Here is a 16,798-nt window from a genome sequence, read left to right as displayed (position 1 = left end):
CTCTTGGATTGAAAAAAGGATAAGAGAGTTTATGAATGGTGTTTCAATATATGTAAACAACTTCAACAAGTTTTCCAGAGATAAGTAATTTCCCAAGCGCAGAACTCAGGGCAACAATTCGATTCTTCACATCTGATTCTTCCACCTGCCACTCTGATTAGCAGTTGCAGTTGCCTCACTGGATAGCCATTTTTTACTTCCTAATTGATCATAATAAGAACTTCTTAAGCTAGCTTGGATAATAACAAGCGTCTAATGATTCCACGGTGCAATTACAAGTTAGGCTAGAGAAACATTAAACGTAAATAACATTTAGAATTATGTAAATCTATTAACTCAAATTCTGTCTTTCTCAAAGATACAATATTTCAGGTTCTAATGTCCTAACTCTTGGTATATTAAAAAAATTTAAATTTTTAATAAAAAAAATCGGGACATTTTAAAAAATAACCCTTAAAGATAAAATGTTTTAAAAAATAGCCATCTTTATAATTTTAACTATTTTTTGCCACGTTGGACAAAATTAACCTTAATAAAATTACATGTTATGATGTTACATGCCATGTACAAAAACATGTTGCACACCATGGTTAGGTTGTTACACGTCATGTACAAAAACATGTGACAAGTCATGGTTAGGCTGTTACACGCCATGTTGAAAAAAATACTGTTGTTACATGCCATGGTTAAGTTGTTATACGCCATGCTGAAAAAAAATACTGTTGTTACACGCTATATACAAAAATATGTTACACGCCATGGTTAAAAAAGGTTATTACACGCCATGTTGAAAAAAAAAATATTGTTGTTACATGCCATGTTGAAAAAATATTGCTGTTACACGACATATTCAAAAAACATTTTATTACACTTTAATACTTAAAATGTTGTTGTTATTTACGAACCAAAACTTAAAATGCTCTCAACTCTTTTCATTTTTGTATTTTTTTGACAAATTGACACCGATTAAAGTGTTTCTAATATGTTTTCATAAATCAAAATACAAATTTTTTTATCTAAAATACCTATTTTGACTAAAAATAAAAAAAATTCTTTGAAAACCTAGGTTTATAAATTTCAAAATTTTGAGTTTATTGGTGTCTAGGTCCCGAATTGATTCAATTAAGAGCTATTTCATTTATCTGTGATTATTTCTACCGTTTTAGTTTTATCCAAAATACCTAAAAATCGAATTTCCCAAATAGCCACCCACCGAAGCACGTCAAAACCATTGCTTGGTGTCTTGAAAGCGCAAGAAAGAGAAATCTAAAAATGCGGGAGAGAGAAATCAGAAGCGTAGCAGACGAATGTCGAAGAGAGAAATCGATAAAATTTGAGAGAGTGGGATGGTGAGAGTGAGAAATCCAAAACACAAATGAGAAGAAACTGTGATGAATGGTTTAATTTATTTGAAATAGTTTAAAGGGTATTTTTGTCAAGTCATGGATATATATGGCTAAAAACAATTAAATTTATTTTGATAGTTATTTTTAAAATATTTTTATCAAAAAAAGTCATTCCTCACAATTTCCTCATTCTTTTTTATGAATGATGGATCAACCTTTTAAAAGAGAGGGGTCGATCCCTGGCTAGCAGCGAGGGAAAGTTTTGCTCTCAGGTTTAGAGGAATCGACCTTTAAAAGAAAGGGGTTGATCCCTTGCTTTCCACGAAGGATATTTAACTGCCTGGTCTTTGAGGATCGACCCTTGAAGCTCAGGGGGTCGATCCCTACAGCATATTTGTGAAAATTAAATTTTTTTGAAGAGCTCTTTCATGCCAAAACACTTAACCAAATCCTTTCTAGGTATTTAGGCGATTTTCTACTTATTAAATCTTATTTTAAACACTTGTTTAAGCAATTTTGTTCCTTCGACTTTGTCTTTTCAAAACATAGGTCAAATGTAAAGCTAACAATCTGACAAAATTGTGGGTAAAATTTACTTAATAAAGATTTGTAAAACTCCCCCTAAAATCTAAAGCAAGAGCGATTACTCCCTTAACGACTAGACATCCCAACTTTAGTATTCGTATCTTTTGGGGTTTTTTCTTTTTCTTCTTACAGTTACCTCATGTAATTAATAAGCTAATAAGCTATCCTTCACCCTTTTAGTTTATTGTTGTTTATCACTAATATAATTTTACCTTTCCAAAAAAAAAATTGACATGAATGATGAATAAAGCATTCAAAAAAAAGAAAAAAGAGTATATGAATTTTTTTTCTCTAAATATCACCTTAACTAGAGCAAAATCCCACTAGATATCGGTTAATGTTTTCCGTAAAAAAAATCACTAAGGTAGGAGGACAGATCTATTTTTCCTAAATACTAGCATATCTATGAGCAAAAACAAAAGATTCTAGCTAGGGACTCTGGTTCCATTACATATAGGTATAGTAATTAATCAGTGTTATCTCATCACTTCCACTCTTAGCTGGCTAATCATATTATACACATATTATATTGATTTTTTCGTAAAAACATGTTGGCAAGATTTCAGTAATGCCAAGATTTCTTGCAACCAATATTAAAATATACAGGCAACTTGACTATCTTTGCCTCGAAAGAAACGTATAGGTTTTTACGAAAAGAAATCACATGCCTTCCAAAAAAAAAAATTAAAATATACAATTCATATTCTCTATCTAACATTGACTATGAAAATAATTAGGTCAAGGTCTTAAAATAAAGGATAGGTGATTTGTCATATTACTTGGTGAAATGTCATAAAGCCCAAACAAAGTAAAGAAAACCCCGAAAGAAGAGTGAGAATAACAGAAAAAGCCAAAAACAAATTTGGAATTAAATTCTAAAATCAATATTTGTGAGTGATTGCGTCTTACAAATTTAGATAAGTTTCCATGAGAGTAAATGCATTTTGGAAAAGATAATCCAAAAATACTTTATGAACAAAAAGATGTTATATCGCTTGTAGATGAAGAGCAAATAAAAGGAAAATTAAACTTACTCAAAAATATAATCAAAGGAAAAAGAAAATTAAGATAACCTAAAGCATCAAAGTAGAAAAGGATCACAGAGAAATTCAGTTGGTGAGTTGAGTATAGTATTTTTTTATTCAAAAAAAGAAACGAGGGTTGTGTTTCTACCTTTTCACGTGTATTGGGTCTATCTAGCACAAACAAATTAAGTATTCGGGTTTATATTATATTGGGTTTGGTTTTGGTTGGTAAGATATAAAATAATTCAAAACGAAAGATTGAAAGAAGCAATTCTGTAATTTCGTAAAACATCAATATTTTTTTTTGAAAATTAGAACGTCAATGGTTAGAAGCAAGCATTTCTTTGTTCAAGTTCTCTAGTTGTTGGCGTATCAAGTATGCATCTCTCCTACGTAATCAATTTCAATTTTGGTAAATAAAATTATTTGTATTTCACTAAAATACCAATGACATTACCGATGGTCTTTGGCTCATTTTCCGGAATCATGGTAAGATCGATGGAATAAGTGATAGCACCAATGAAACTTAACAAAATTAGTAACGTTACACTCCATTGGTGAATCATCGATAATTTCATCGAAAAATTGCAGACAGAATTGGTCGATGAATTTAATCGTATATGTATTAGACGGAAGATCGACAGATTGGACTCTTCACCAACAAGATTTTTTGACAAAATATTCTGTTGGTGAATTATTGACAGGTTTTTCCTATCTCAATGGAATGACAAAATTTAATCCAATCAGGGTATTTTCATTGAATACTGACAAAATTTTCCATTGGCATTCCATCAATAATTTAACTTAGCAACGGATTTTCAAACTTTACCGATGGAAAACTCTATTGGTAAAAGTCACAATTTTTGTAGTGAGAGATTGCTAGGAGAGATGAGAGCACTTCTTGATATATGTATTATTATTTTTTAAAACGTATACGTTATGATTATTGAATTTAATAAATATTTATATGATTTTTTTAACAGATATATTATCATTATTTTTAATAAATATTTTTTTTATAAAATAATTAATTTATTTACATCTCAATTTTGCAATTATCTTATATGAAACTCGAGAAGTGACTGTTAATATTTTCAAAGGAATTTCAATGGAATAACAGACATCGACCTTTCACTTCTAAACTATTATTTTTGCCCCCTTCACTCCCTTTCTTTTCCTTTTCCTGAAATTGTTTTTACTACTTTTATGCTTGATTTTTGCTTCTTTTTTTTATTTTTTATTTTATAGCTGCAAGCACTCCGAGTTTTGATACGTGCAACTTTTGAGTGGCTCTAAGTGGAGTGTGGGAAGTGAAAACTGGAGTGGGAGTAGACGAAATTGACCAGTAGACTTAAACGTTTGTTTGGGGTGTCTGCAATTATAATAATGCCATTTTCTGCTATGCCTACCGGCCATCGCCATTAGCTTGGTTAGGACTGAAGAACTGAGGAAGAAGACTCTTTTACTTATCCTGGTAATTTGAGTATTTTTATGACTTCATTATAGGAAATTCCACATATTTATACTTATTAGCAGGTGCGAATTAGCTAGCTTGGGAATCAAATTTAACTTTCGTTTTTTTTTGACAGATGGAGGCCAATAATGTTTGTTCGAGTGCAATTGTTGCTCAAGTTCTTAACGGAGCATCTAATTATGAAAACTGGAAAGCTTGCGTACAAAACTATTTGTGGGTTAGAGATCTGTGGGACGTTGTGGAACAAACCTCAGAACCTCCTCAACAGGAAGATGAGGCTGAATTCAAGGGTTGGAGTGAAAGGAATGTGGCTGCTTTGCATGCTATTCAAATTTCATGTGATCCGATCATGCTTTCTTATATTAGCAACATGACTACGGCTAAAGATGCTTGGAACACTTTGGCCCAACTGTGCCAATCGCCTATGCCAGAACAGGCACCAGGTCTCTCTCTAGATCTCCTCTTTTTTCAAAACTATTATATTGAGTCCCTCACATATGACATGTTTATTAAACAAATTAAATAATGATAAAGCTGAATTATATATGTCATGTTAAAATTATGATATACCAATGTACCATTAACTTGTTTAAACATAATTAGTAGATTAATTTATATATTTTAAATATTAATATATAAATAAATTTAAAATTAGTTAAATGTATATGTTGAGTTGTGTGAATTAATTTATTCAAACACATCATAATTGGTCATATATGAAGAGTCAAAGCATATTAGATAAGAAAATTAGTTTTCATATTATAACTATGTTGAAGTCATTGTACAAAATCTAAACTTGTTCAACCTAATAAATTACCAGTCCTTAGCATACTACTCTATTAACAGCGTTGTGCGGTGACAGTGGCCGAATTTATTGATCGCACTCATATGTTGGAGCTCCTCAAGGCTATTAAGGAATGTGCTTTGGAATCCACAAAGGGTGTTTTGACGTCCCACACGCACTTAGCCAATGCCGCAATTGGCGACTCCAGTTTCACGGCCTTTCATTTCGCAATCTTCAAAGGTCAATTGGATATGATTAATGAATTTCTAAGTGCAATGTCAGAGGAACACCTCAAAATGCAAGATCGCTATGGTCGCACAGTTCTTCACCATGCCGCCATGTCTGAAAACACCAAGATTGCCCAAAGCTTGATCAGAAAGAACAGGAAATTACTCACTTTTCAAGATAGTGGAGGAAATATTCCACTTAATTCTGCATGTTGGGTAGGCCATAAAGATTTGGCTCACTATCTATACAACATGACTTCACGAGAATTTCTACTCTCACGAGGAAATGAATGTCAGGCAGCATTGTTTGTCTGTGACTGTATTAATAACAAATGGTTTGGTAAGGGTGACATATATAGGTTGTAAACACTAAAACAATTCTTTCTTTAATGTATCTTGTCATGGGGTACACAATATTTTTTTTCTATATAATCACTTCAGCAGATGTTGCTTTGGATCTGCTTCGTCATTGTCCACATTTAGCATTTGTTGAAGGGGAAGATGGAATCAGTGCTATTACAGCATTATCGTGTCAACCTTCTGCATTCCCTAGCAACAGTGGGTTCTCATTTTGGCAACGCTGGATCTATTCTTGTCAGTATCACTTCTCTCCCATCAAATTAATTTTGAATCCAATGTCTCTAAGATAATCTTTTTACGAATTATATTTCATGAAATATTAATAAATAAGTCAAAAATTATTATTTATTCTTTTCTTTTCCCATCCCATAGTTTATAATTCTAGAAAGAAGTAACTATAATTATTCATATAGTTTTCTTATCCATACTGATCAGTACATCAATATAAATAAAAATAAAACAAAAATTAAAAAAATTACAAGTTTCAACTAATTAAATGTTAAAGAAAAAAAAACTAAACACAAAATAAAAGACAATGTAAAATACATTTAAAGAATAAATAAGTTTGCACTTAAAAAAATAATGGTGTATGTATACTACATTATAATATAATTTAATAACAATATGTTGTTGTTATTGCAGGTTTAAAGGTAAAAGAACCCAAATCTTTGTCTAGTGAAGACGATGGTCATATAAATATTTACGAACCACAAGATGAAAAGAAAATGAAATATTTCGTGACGTAAGGTATTTTCTACTTCATGACTTTGAATTGCAACACACTTCATTCCTTGACAACATATGGTTTTCTGATAATAAAGAAATTCTTCAGTTATTGTAGAAATCCAGCAAATATATGATTTAAAGGTGACCCATGTCTATGCCCGTGAGCTTCTGCTTTTGATGTCTAATACGATAGCTGCTTCTGATGTTGCACAATTTTATCTAAGTTTAGTGCATCAAGCAGTGCTCAATGCTGCTCAGCGGGGGCTGATGGAGTTTGTTGTCGAAGTCATCAAACCTAATATAGATTTATTGATGTTTTTGGACGAGGAGCGAAGAAACATATTCCAGATTGCAGTTGCACATCGACAAGAAAAAGTGTTTAGCCTCATATATGGGCTTGATACTATCAAGTATCTTTTTCTTCCTTACTCTGATAGGAGCAGCAATTGGCAGGCCAACTATCACCCCAATCTCAGGCTAAGCTTCAACAAATCTCAGGAGCAGCTCTGCAAATGCAAAGAGAACTACAATGGTTCAAGGTCAGCATCTCTCTCTCTCTTTTATGATTCTTGAACTTTGTCTTTGAAGAATAGTCAAGTCTCTTAGTAAATTGCACCATCAGTTTGTGTTCATTTCTTTTTATATCTTAAATAATTTGATAATTTTATATGTAATTTTTTGAATTTGCTTCAAATATATCTATCTATTAACATGTCTTAAAATAATAATAATAATATTGTCTCTTGAAACTAAATAGACATATATGTCAAAAATAAATTTTGAATAAATTCAAAAAATCATAAATAAAAATAAAACACACACATAAATTCCGAATATCTTAATTAACACCAATACATTGAAGCATGCACTTTCGAAATTCTCCAACGCACACACAAATTCAGATTTGCTCAAAATCAGTTCTTATCTTGCGCTGAAGAAATAATAATATATATATATATATATATATATATCTAAAGAAATAAGAAAAAAAATAAGAAAATTAGAAAGAATTAATCTGAGCTTATCTGTCTATTTAATTTTTTTTAGTAAGAAATAATAAAAGAATAAAAAACGGAATATTGAAAATAGAACGTATAATAACAATTATTACATTTTTCTTTTTTTTTCTCTTCCTTTCAATTTTCATATCTCCTTCAACCTAGTGCACACAATCGATTTGGCTTGGTCGGCAACGGTCGAGCTAGCTAAGGCCAAATCTGAGAGCCATGTTGCACTCCTCTTTTTATCTTTTTAGGTTCCGTTTAGCAAGGATGAAAACTTTTTCTGAAAATTTTTTTTATCACTAGCTTCCAAGAATAAGGCATAACTTCTTAATTGCTATCATGTAGAAGTATGTAGTAAAACCCAAAAGTGAGCCTCTACCAAAACATTTGACAGGTTACCTCACCTATTTAACTTCTTACTTAAATATTTGGTATTCGATTTATAATCAAATTATAGATTTGACACGTAAAAAAAATTTGCAATTAAGTACTCTAACCTTCATTCTATTTAACAGATCACACCTTGACTAACTGTATTAATAAAAAATGTGATGTGTCTTGAACAGTGAATGACAAACCTACTTTTAAACCTGGAAAATTTTAATTGCCTCTTTGTTTCAAATTTATTTCTTTTACCAAACCTTTTAAATCTTAGAACTCATTTTTTTGGAGTTATTTTCAAATAAAAAACTTATGTTATCTTGTTGGCACGATGTTTCTTAGAAATCCTTCAAGGAGTATTATGTCAATTTTATTGAGTGATATTATGAGAATTACATTCTCACGTGTTATTTTAACATGAATGTACTTTTTCTTTTATTTTCTTCTAATAAAAAATTATCAAAATTTTGGAAGAAATATTTTTCATTTAATGTTTGAGTCCAAAAAATAAATATTTGCAGAATAAAATTCTTTGACTTTCTTTTAGCTTGAGAATGAAAATATTTCTTCACTTTCATTTTTGTCAAAATTTGATTTCTTAAGAAAAAAATGTTAGAGCTCCAAAACATACTCCAAACAAAAGCTTTATCAAGTAAAGCACATTGAAAATTTTATTTCTCAAAACCAATATTTCTTTGAATATCAATTTGGGTTTCCTCTTGGTTCATTTGTATTAAAATTTGTACATATGATTCGTTTGTAACTAAAGTTTCCTTTGGTTGATGTTTTTTATTTTATTTTTTACTTTTTTTCAAAAAAAAAATTAATAGAGGAAAAAAAGTAAAAAAGAAAAATAAATAGAAAATCAAAGATAAATAATAAAAAGCAAAAAGTAACCAAATCTATCAAACAAAGCCTAAACTAATGAGTTTATGTATTAAATATTAATTTTAATCTGGCCTAGATTTGGATAAAACAAAATTAACAAAATTAGGAGGTACCTTATCTATAAACATCTCTAGCTAACACATTACATGGTCTAGTTCTAGGACTGTAGAGGGAAAAAATTGAAATTATTATATGAAATTGACTGAAATTGACCGTCTTATTAAAATTTTCTAGAATTTATTACAAATTATTTAACTATATGTCTCTGTATAATCTGTTGCATGTATTAGCTCCAATACGTGAATAGAAGTTCATGATACAATAGAGTCATAAAAGTTAAAGTTTATTGAAAAATTTTAAAATGAAATGAATAAATTTAAGTTGTTACCATATAAATTGCCTAATGACAAAATTTGGCATGTGACACTTAGATGAACATACTTGTAACAAATTCTGTCCATATACTTCTATCGGCAAGTTGATAAATAGATATATTTGAAACAAATTCTAAAAGTTATGAATAAAAGAAATTACATTTTTTAGGTTATGAAAGAAATGAAATGTCGTGAAAATGTCATGAATGAATGAATTATGGAATTTACTCAAGCATGTAATATTCGATGAAGAAATAGACATGAAAATGAAAAAAACCTTAGAAATCTTTTGGCTTTAATTTATAACTATTTTCTTTTCATTGACGTCAATTTATGCTATAGCCTTTCTCAATCCCATAAGGACAAAATATGTCATCTAAGTTTTATTGGTTGTATGAATTATGAGCACAAGAGGTGGAAGGCCTTAAACCACCTATGCTTAAAGAACATAAAAATGAAGAAGGAGAAACTCCTTATGAAGCATTTGATCGAAGCCATGCGGAATTGGTGAAAGAAAGGGAGAAATGGATGAAGGATATAGCGCAATCTTTTATGGTTGTTGGCACTCTTATCATCACCATTATGTTCGCTGCTCTTTTTACTATTCCTGGAGGCCTTAGTCAGGACACCGGAGTTCCATTACTCTAAACAAAAAAACTTTTTAAGGTATTCATAATATCGGATGCTATTTCTCTCTTTGCTTCGACCACTTCGGTGTTGATGTTCGTTGGCATCCTCACATCACGATATACAGCACATAATTTCCTTCAATCCTTGCCTAACAAATTGATCATCGGACTTTCCTCCCTCTTCATTTCTATTGCAACAATGATGGCAGCTTTCTCCTCAATTGTCATTATCATGGTAAAGGGCCAATTAGAGATTGTTATTTCGATCGTTTTATTGGCTGGCATACCAATCGGTCTCTTCGTGTGGTTGTAGTTTCCACTTATTGTTAAGGTTTTTATCTCAACTTATGGACCAGGGATCTTTTATAGGAAAATGAAGCAATGGCTCTAGTTAATTATAGGTATATTTATGTTTTCCAAAAGGAGGGGTCGAATTGTGATTGTATTGAAGATGGAAGATTGATTAGCAATACGGCGTGTAACTTCTCTCTTGTGTTTCTACTTTTTGCATGCAACTCTTCTCTTGTGTTTCTGCCTTTAGTGTGTAATACACTTGTTTCCTTTTATTGTACTATTTTATTCCTTTTGCTTAGCAAGTGGTTTGCCTCATTTATTGTAATGGTAATGCGACCTATTTTCTTTTGTTTCTCAAATACACTAGACAAGTGTGTAGGGTCCACTAGTTTATTTCCTTTGTAATTGTGCTCATATTTAAACCCAATTATTTGCCATTATGCTTGTTAGAAAAATAATCTTTTCCTTTTTCCTAGTGTTTTTCTTCTTCTATTTTTCATATGTTCACCATTTTTGAATCTTTAAAAGTTTAAGTTTCTTTTCAAATTCAATATTGTATCAGACTACTTAAATGGTCTTAAAGGACTTTAGGGGAAAGGTTTTTTTTTTTTTTTTGAGTATTTGTTCTTTCCTGTTTTTGCTAGTTTCAAGCTCTTTGGTTTAGAGTTTTCAAGTTGTTAGCATATCATGTATCTCTCCTTCTTTTTCTTGTTCTTCTATATTTCGTAAATAAAATAATTTGTATTTGACAAGAATATTGATGGCATTACCAACGAGGTTTGGCTCATTTTCTATTGAGGGAATCATGGTAACATTGATGGAATAAATTATAGCACCGACGAAACGTACAAAAATTCGTAATGTAATTGTCAGTGAATTGTCAATAATTTCATCAAAAAATTATTGATGAAATTCACTGATGAATTTAATCGCATACCTACTAGACGGAAGACTGATGGATTTGACTCTTTATTGACCAAAATTTTCAACAAAATGTTCCATTGGTGAATTTCCGATAGATTTCCCCTATCTCGACTAAATGATCTTTATTGACCAGGGTATTCTCAATTGAATATCGACAAAATTTTCCTTTGACAGTCTGTCAGTAATTTGACTTAGCAATGAATTTTCAAATTTTATGAAAAATTTCATTGATGAAGATCATAATTTTTGTAATAAGATATTGCAAGGAGAGATGAGAGCACTTTATGATGTATGTATGTTTTATTATTTTTTTAAATGTATACGTTATGATTATTGAATTTAATAAATATCTATATGTTATGAACAAATATGTGAATGTCCATTAAATTCTGATTCAAGAAGTGCAGACCAAGTCAAACAACCCAATAGGCAAGATACAAGAAATATAATATGATTTGAACTCTTAGATAGAATTAGATTAAGACTATGATTCAAGGGGTTCTTGGCTTGTAAATAGGTCTTTCACTTTATTTGTAACTACACACTTGAATAAGATCTTCTTACTCCCTCTAAATACTTTCTTTTATATTTCTCTTATAGTTGTTTTTTTAAGATTTATTTCATAATACGTTATCAGCACGATCCTCTCTGATCTCTCAAGTTTTGGAATTATTTTTTTTCATCATCTTCAAGCTTCAAAAGGATTTCAATGATTCAGTTTTGATTTATAGTTTTAACAAATCAGGTAAGTGTTGCTATTATTTTATTTTCATCATCTCAAAGCTTTAAAAGGATTTCAATGGTTGGTCTTTAATTTTTGGTTGTAACAAATCAAGTAAGTGACTTGCTATTGCTTTAATATTTTTATTCCCTAAAAATCAACCTTAATATGAATTTTTGCAACCCAAGCATTTGGCTCATTGGTTGGTGCGTTATCCCCTTACCTAAAGAGCAGGGTTTGAACCACCCCTCCCCTAATTATTAAACAAAAAACCTTAATATGAATTTTGTTATCATATAGTATATATTATATTCTGTCTCTTGATTGAAAAGTAAAATTGCTATTATATAGCTATTAATGAAAAATCATAATGTCAATTCCCTGAAGTAAATGTGACAAACGAGCTACTAATAAAAAAATTATAAATTTGCCCATTCCCTGAAGTGAATATGACATCATTTAATAATTATCGCCATGGTCATGAATACATCCATTCCTTGAAGTGAATGCAACATTATTTAATTATGATGGTCATAATTTACACTATCACTATTCGAATTCTAAGAATAATTTTACCATCAGAAGTGGATGGGTAATTTTAGTATCAGAATCTAAGAATAATTTAACCACAAGAAGTAGATGAATAATTTTACCATCAGAATCTAAGGATAATTTTGCCACCAGAAGTGGATGGATAATTTTGCCTCCAAAACTTGATGGATGCTGTAACCCACTAACCCACCAGAAGTAAATAACCCATAAAAAAAGTGGATGACTACTTTCAACCCACCAGAAGTGGATGAATAATGAAAAGACAAAAATAAAAAGAATAAAAGGAATATAGACAATGTATTGTCATTAATGTGGCATGAAAAACCATTAGTTACATACCTGTTGTACGTCTTAAATTTTATCAAGCATCACTGAAAACTAAAACATCTTGTGATGATTTTAACCATAATCAAGTTGATATAGCACATCAAGATATTTGTCTACCCTGAAATAGGAATTGTTTATATGATTGGTAGCGGGAATATCTATTGTTGATTTTCTTGTCCTGAAAAGGAAATTGATCATTTAATTGGTAATGTAAATATTCGAGAATAAATTTAATAGTAATTGATATATTTTAGTATAACTATACTATGGAGATGTTTTAATATGTTCTTATTATACTTAAAGGATATGTTCTTATTATGTGTTTTAATTATATATTTAACGTTATTTCATGTTAACTTGTAAATTTCTTATTGTATATATTTTATTTTATTGAAGCAAATATAGATATTCATCTTGTTGGATCCAATATCTATGATGTAAATATGTGTCTAGCAGACATTGCTATAACAAATACTATATTTAAGGAAAAAAAATATTTTTTCCATTTGACAACTAAAAAAGGCCAATGTTAATACAATATCTGGTAGTACAAGATTAATTGAAGGCTCCAGAAGAGCTAATATTTTACTACATTGAGGAATAAAGTTTATAATAAATGATGTATTATTTTCTATTAAGTTTCAAAAAAGTTTATTAAGTTTTAAAGATATTTGTCTAAATAGATATCATATTGAGACATGAATGAAAGAGATACTTAATACCTCTATATTACATCTATTATCTCAGGTAGAAAGTGTGCGTTGAAAAAAAAAATTATTGCCTCTATTCTTAGAATTAAATTATACAAATATTAGAATAATTGAAACTCATAGTAAACCAAAAGTTTACTAATGATTTTAATGTTTGGCATGACCGGCTGGACCATCCCGAGTCAATAATAATGCAAAAAATAATTAAAAATTTATATGATCATTCATTGAAAAATCAGAAGATTTTTCAATCTAATGAATTTTATATGCTGCTTGCTTTGAAGGCAAATAAATTATACGGTTATCATCAACTAAAGTTAGGATTGAATTCCTTACGTTTTTTAATAATGTTCAAGGTTATATGAGGATTCATACATCACCATGTGAACCATTTAGATATTTTACAATTTTGATTGATGCATCGACTAGAAGGTCACATGTGTGCTTATTATTAGCTTGCAATTTGGCAAGTGCAACCATTCGTTTGCAAGTACATTTTCCTAGTCACATAATCAAGATTTTGTCTTGACAATGCTGGTGGATTTACATCTCAAACCTTTAATATTGCATATTAGTTGGAATAACTATTAAACAGCCTGTTGCTTATGTTTATACACAAAATGATCTAGCATAATTATTTATTAAACAATTCAAACTGATCGCAAGGCCATTCCTTATGAAATTTAAACTCCTAATGTCTACTTGAGGGCAAGCCATTTTGGATGCAGCAGCATTTGCATGCATCAGGTCAAACGAGTTATTATAAATTCTCCCTACACAATTGGTTTATGGTCAGGAACCAAATATTTTCATCTAAGAATTTTTGGATGTGCAGTATATGTTTCAATTGCTCCAACCCAACGCACAAATATGGGTCCTCAAAGGAGGTTAAGAATATATGTTGGATACGAATCTCCATTTGTAATTAAATATTTAGAATTATCAATAGGAGATTTATTCATGACAAAGTTTGTCAATTGTCATATTGATGAAACAATTTTTCCAACATTAGGGGGAGAAAAATAAGTAGCTACAAAAGAAAATTTCTTAAAATGAATTATCATTATTTAGTTTTGATCCTCGTACAAATCAATATGAACTTGAAGTTTAAAAAATAATTCTTTTGCAAATTATAGTAAATCAGTTGCCAGACGTATTTACTAACTTAAAGAGAATAACTAAATCTTACATACTAGCTGCAAATGCTCTTATTAACATTGATGTCCCTATAGGACAAGGCACGTGAGAAACATGGAGACCAATCGGCTCCAAAGATAAAATCTTAAAAAAAAAGGATTAAATATTTAAGATGGTCAGAAAGAGGAAGTAGAAACTCTAGAAGAAACCCTTGACATAATTGATAAACATTTCACATAATTGATAAACATTTCAAAAGAAATTCAGGTACCTAAAATCAGTGAAAATAAAGAGATCTCTATAAATTATGTCATGATGGAAAAAGATTGGATCAGTAAATAAACGTTGACGATACTTTGTATATAATATAGAGCTCAATATCATGAAATAAAAACAAGGCTCTTAAACTTATATTTATTGAAAAATGTAGACATAGAAATCATTGGCTAATGTGGAAAGATGTAATTAAGGAGGAATTGAATTTATTTGCAAAACATGAAGTTTTTGGACCTGTAATTTGTACACCAAATAGTGTTAAACCAATGGAATATAAATGGGTATTTGTGCAAATATGAAATAAGAAAAATGAGATTATGAGATATAAAGCACGGTTTATCGCATAAGGTTTTCTCTAAAGATCTAGTATTAACTATGAAGTGATATATTCTCTATAGTGGATACAATTAAAATTCTATATTAACTAGTCTAGCAATATATGAGAAGATTAAAATATGTCTAATGAATGTAGCTACAGCCTATTTATATGGCTCATTTGATATCGATATCTATATGAAAAATCTTGAAGGATTTAAATTGTTTGAAGCACAAAAATTTGAATTCTTGATAAATTTACTCGATTAAATTAAATAAATCTTCATAAGGATTAAAGCAATCCAGACACATATGGTATAATCGCTTTAGTGAATATTTGTTGAAAAAAGGCTATAGAAATAATTCTATATGTCCAAGCATTTTATAAAATGATTTAGATATGAATTTATTATAATTATTGTTTATATTGATGACTTGAACATTATTGATACTCTTGAAGAGTTATTAAAAGCCGTGGATTACTTAAAGAGAGAATTTGAGATGAAAGACCTTGAAAGAAAATAAAGTTTTGTTTGGGTCGTTAAATTGAACACTTGGCAAATAGAATTTTTGTACATCAATCAAATTATATTGCAAAAATTCTAAACAATTTTATATGAAGAAAGCATATCCATTGAGTTCATCAAGGGTTGTAAGGTCACTAGATGTGAAAAAAAAAAACTTTTTTTGACCTCGTAAGGATAATGAAGAACTTCTTGGTCTTGAAGTACCGTATCATATTGCAATTGAAGCACTAATGTATCTTACTAGCAATACATGAATTGATATATCAATTGCTGTGAATTTATTACCAAGATATAGTTCTTCTCTAACTCGAAGACATTAGAATGGAATTAAAAATATTTTTTGGTATCTCCGAGGAACAATGGATATAGGCTTGTATTATTCAAATGTATCAAAATAAAATTTATTAGTTATGCAGATGTAGGATATTTATTTGATCCACACGAAGCTCGATCCCAGACAAGTCCCTTGTTCACATATGGAGGTATGACTATTTCATAGTGTTTTACAAAACAAACTATAGCTACTACTTCTTCTAATCATGCAGGAATTTTAGCAACTTATGAGGCAAGTCGTGAATGTGTCTAGCTAAGATCTATAACTCAACATATTTGAAAAATGTGTGGCTTGTCAACCAAGAAGGAAATTCCAACAATGTTATATGAGGATAATACTGCTTGCATAGCACAGTTACAGGAAGGATACATTAACGACGAGCGAACAAAACATATTTCACCAAAATTCTTCTTCACTCATGATCTCCAAGAAAAAGTTGAAATTAATGTTCAACAAATTCAGTCAAGTGACAATCAGCAGATTGGTTCACCAAAACCCTTCTTACTGCAACATTTGAAAAGTTGGTATAAATGATTGGAATGCATCATTTTAAAGATCTTTGTAATGTAGTCGTCAGGAGAAGTAAAATACACACTATACTCTCTTCCTTCATTAAGGTTTTTCCCACTGAGTTTTCCTCGATAAAGTTTTTAATAAGATAGTATTTCAAAGCGTATTCTTGAAAAGATTATGTATTCTTTTTCCTTCACTTGGATTTTTTCCCACTAGGTTTTTTTCTTGTAAGGTTTTAACGAGGCATATTCTTAATTCATGGACATTCAAGGGGGAACGTTATGAACAAATATGTGAATATCCGTTATATTCTGACTCAAGAAGTGTAGACCAAGTCGAACACCTCAATAGGCAATAGAAGAAAT

General features: G+C 30.1%; 1 pseudogene; it reads left to right on the top strand.

Annotated features, from left to right (window-relative positions):
• Positions 1-6,617: 6,617 nt before the first annotated feature.
• LOC148763430 (uncharacterized) lies at positions 6,618-10,194 on the top strand (annotated as a pseudogene).
• The last annotated feature ends 6,604 nt before the right edge of the window (positions 10,195-16,798 follow it).

This window comes from Theobroma cacao, chromosome 3 (assembly GCF_053813885.1).
Source record: "Theobroma cacao isolate CCN51 chromosome 3, ASM5381388v1, whole genome shotgun sequence".
NCBI classification, from domain to species: Eukaryota; Viridiplantae; Streptophyta; class Magnoliopsida; order Malvales; family Malvaceae; genus Theobroma; species Theobroma cacao.
This window is presented reverse-complemented; position numbering and strand designations above follow the sequence as displayed.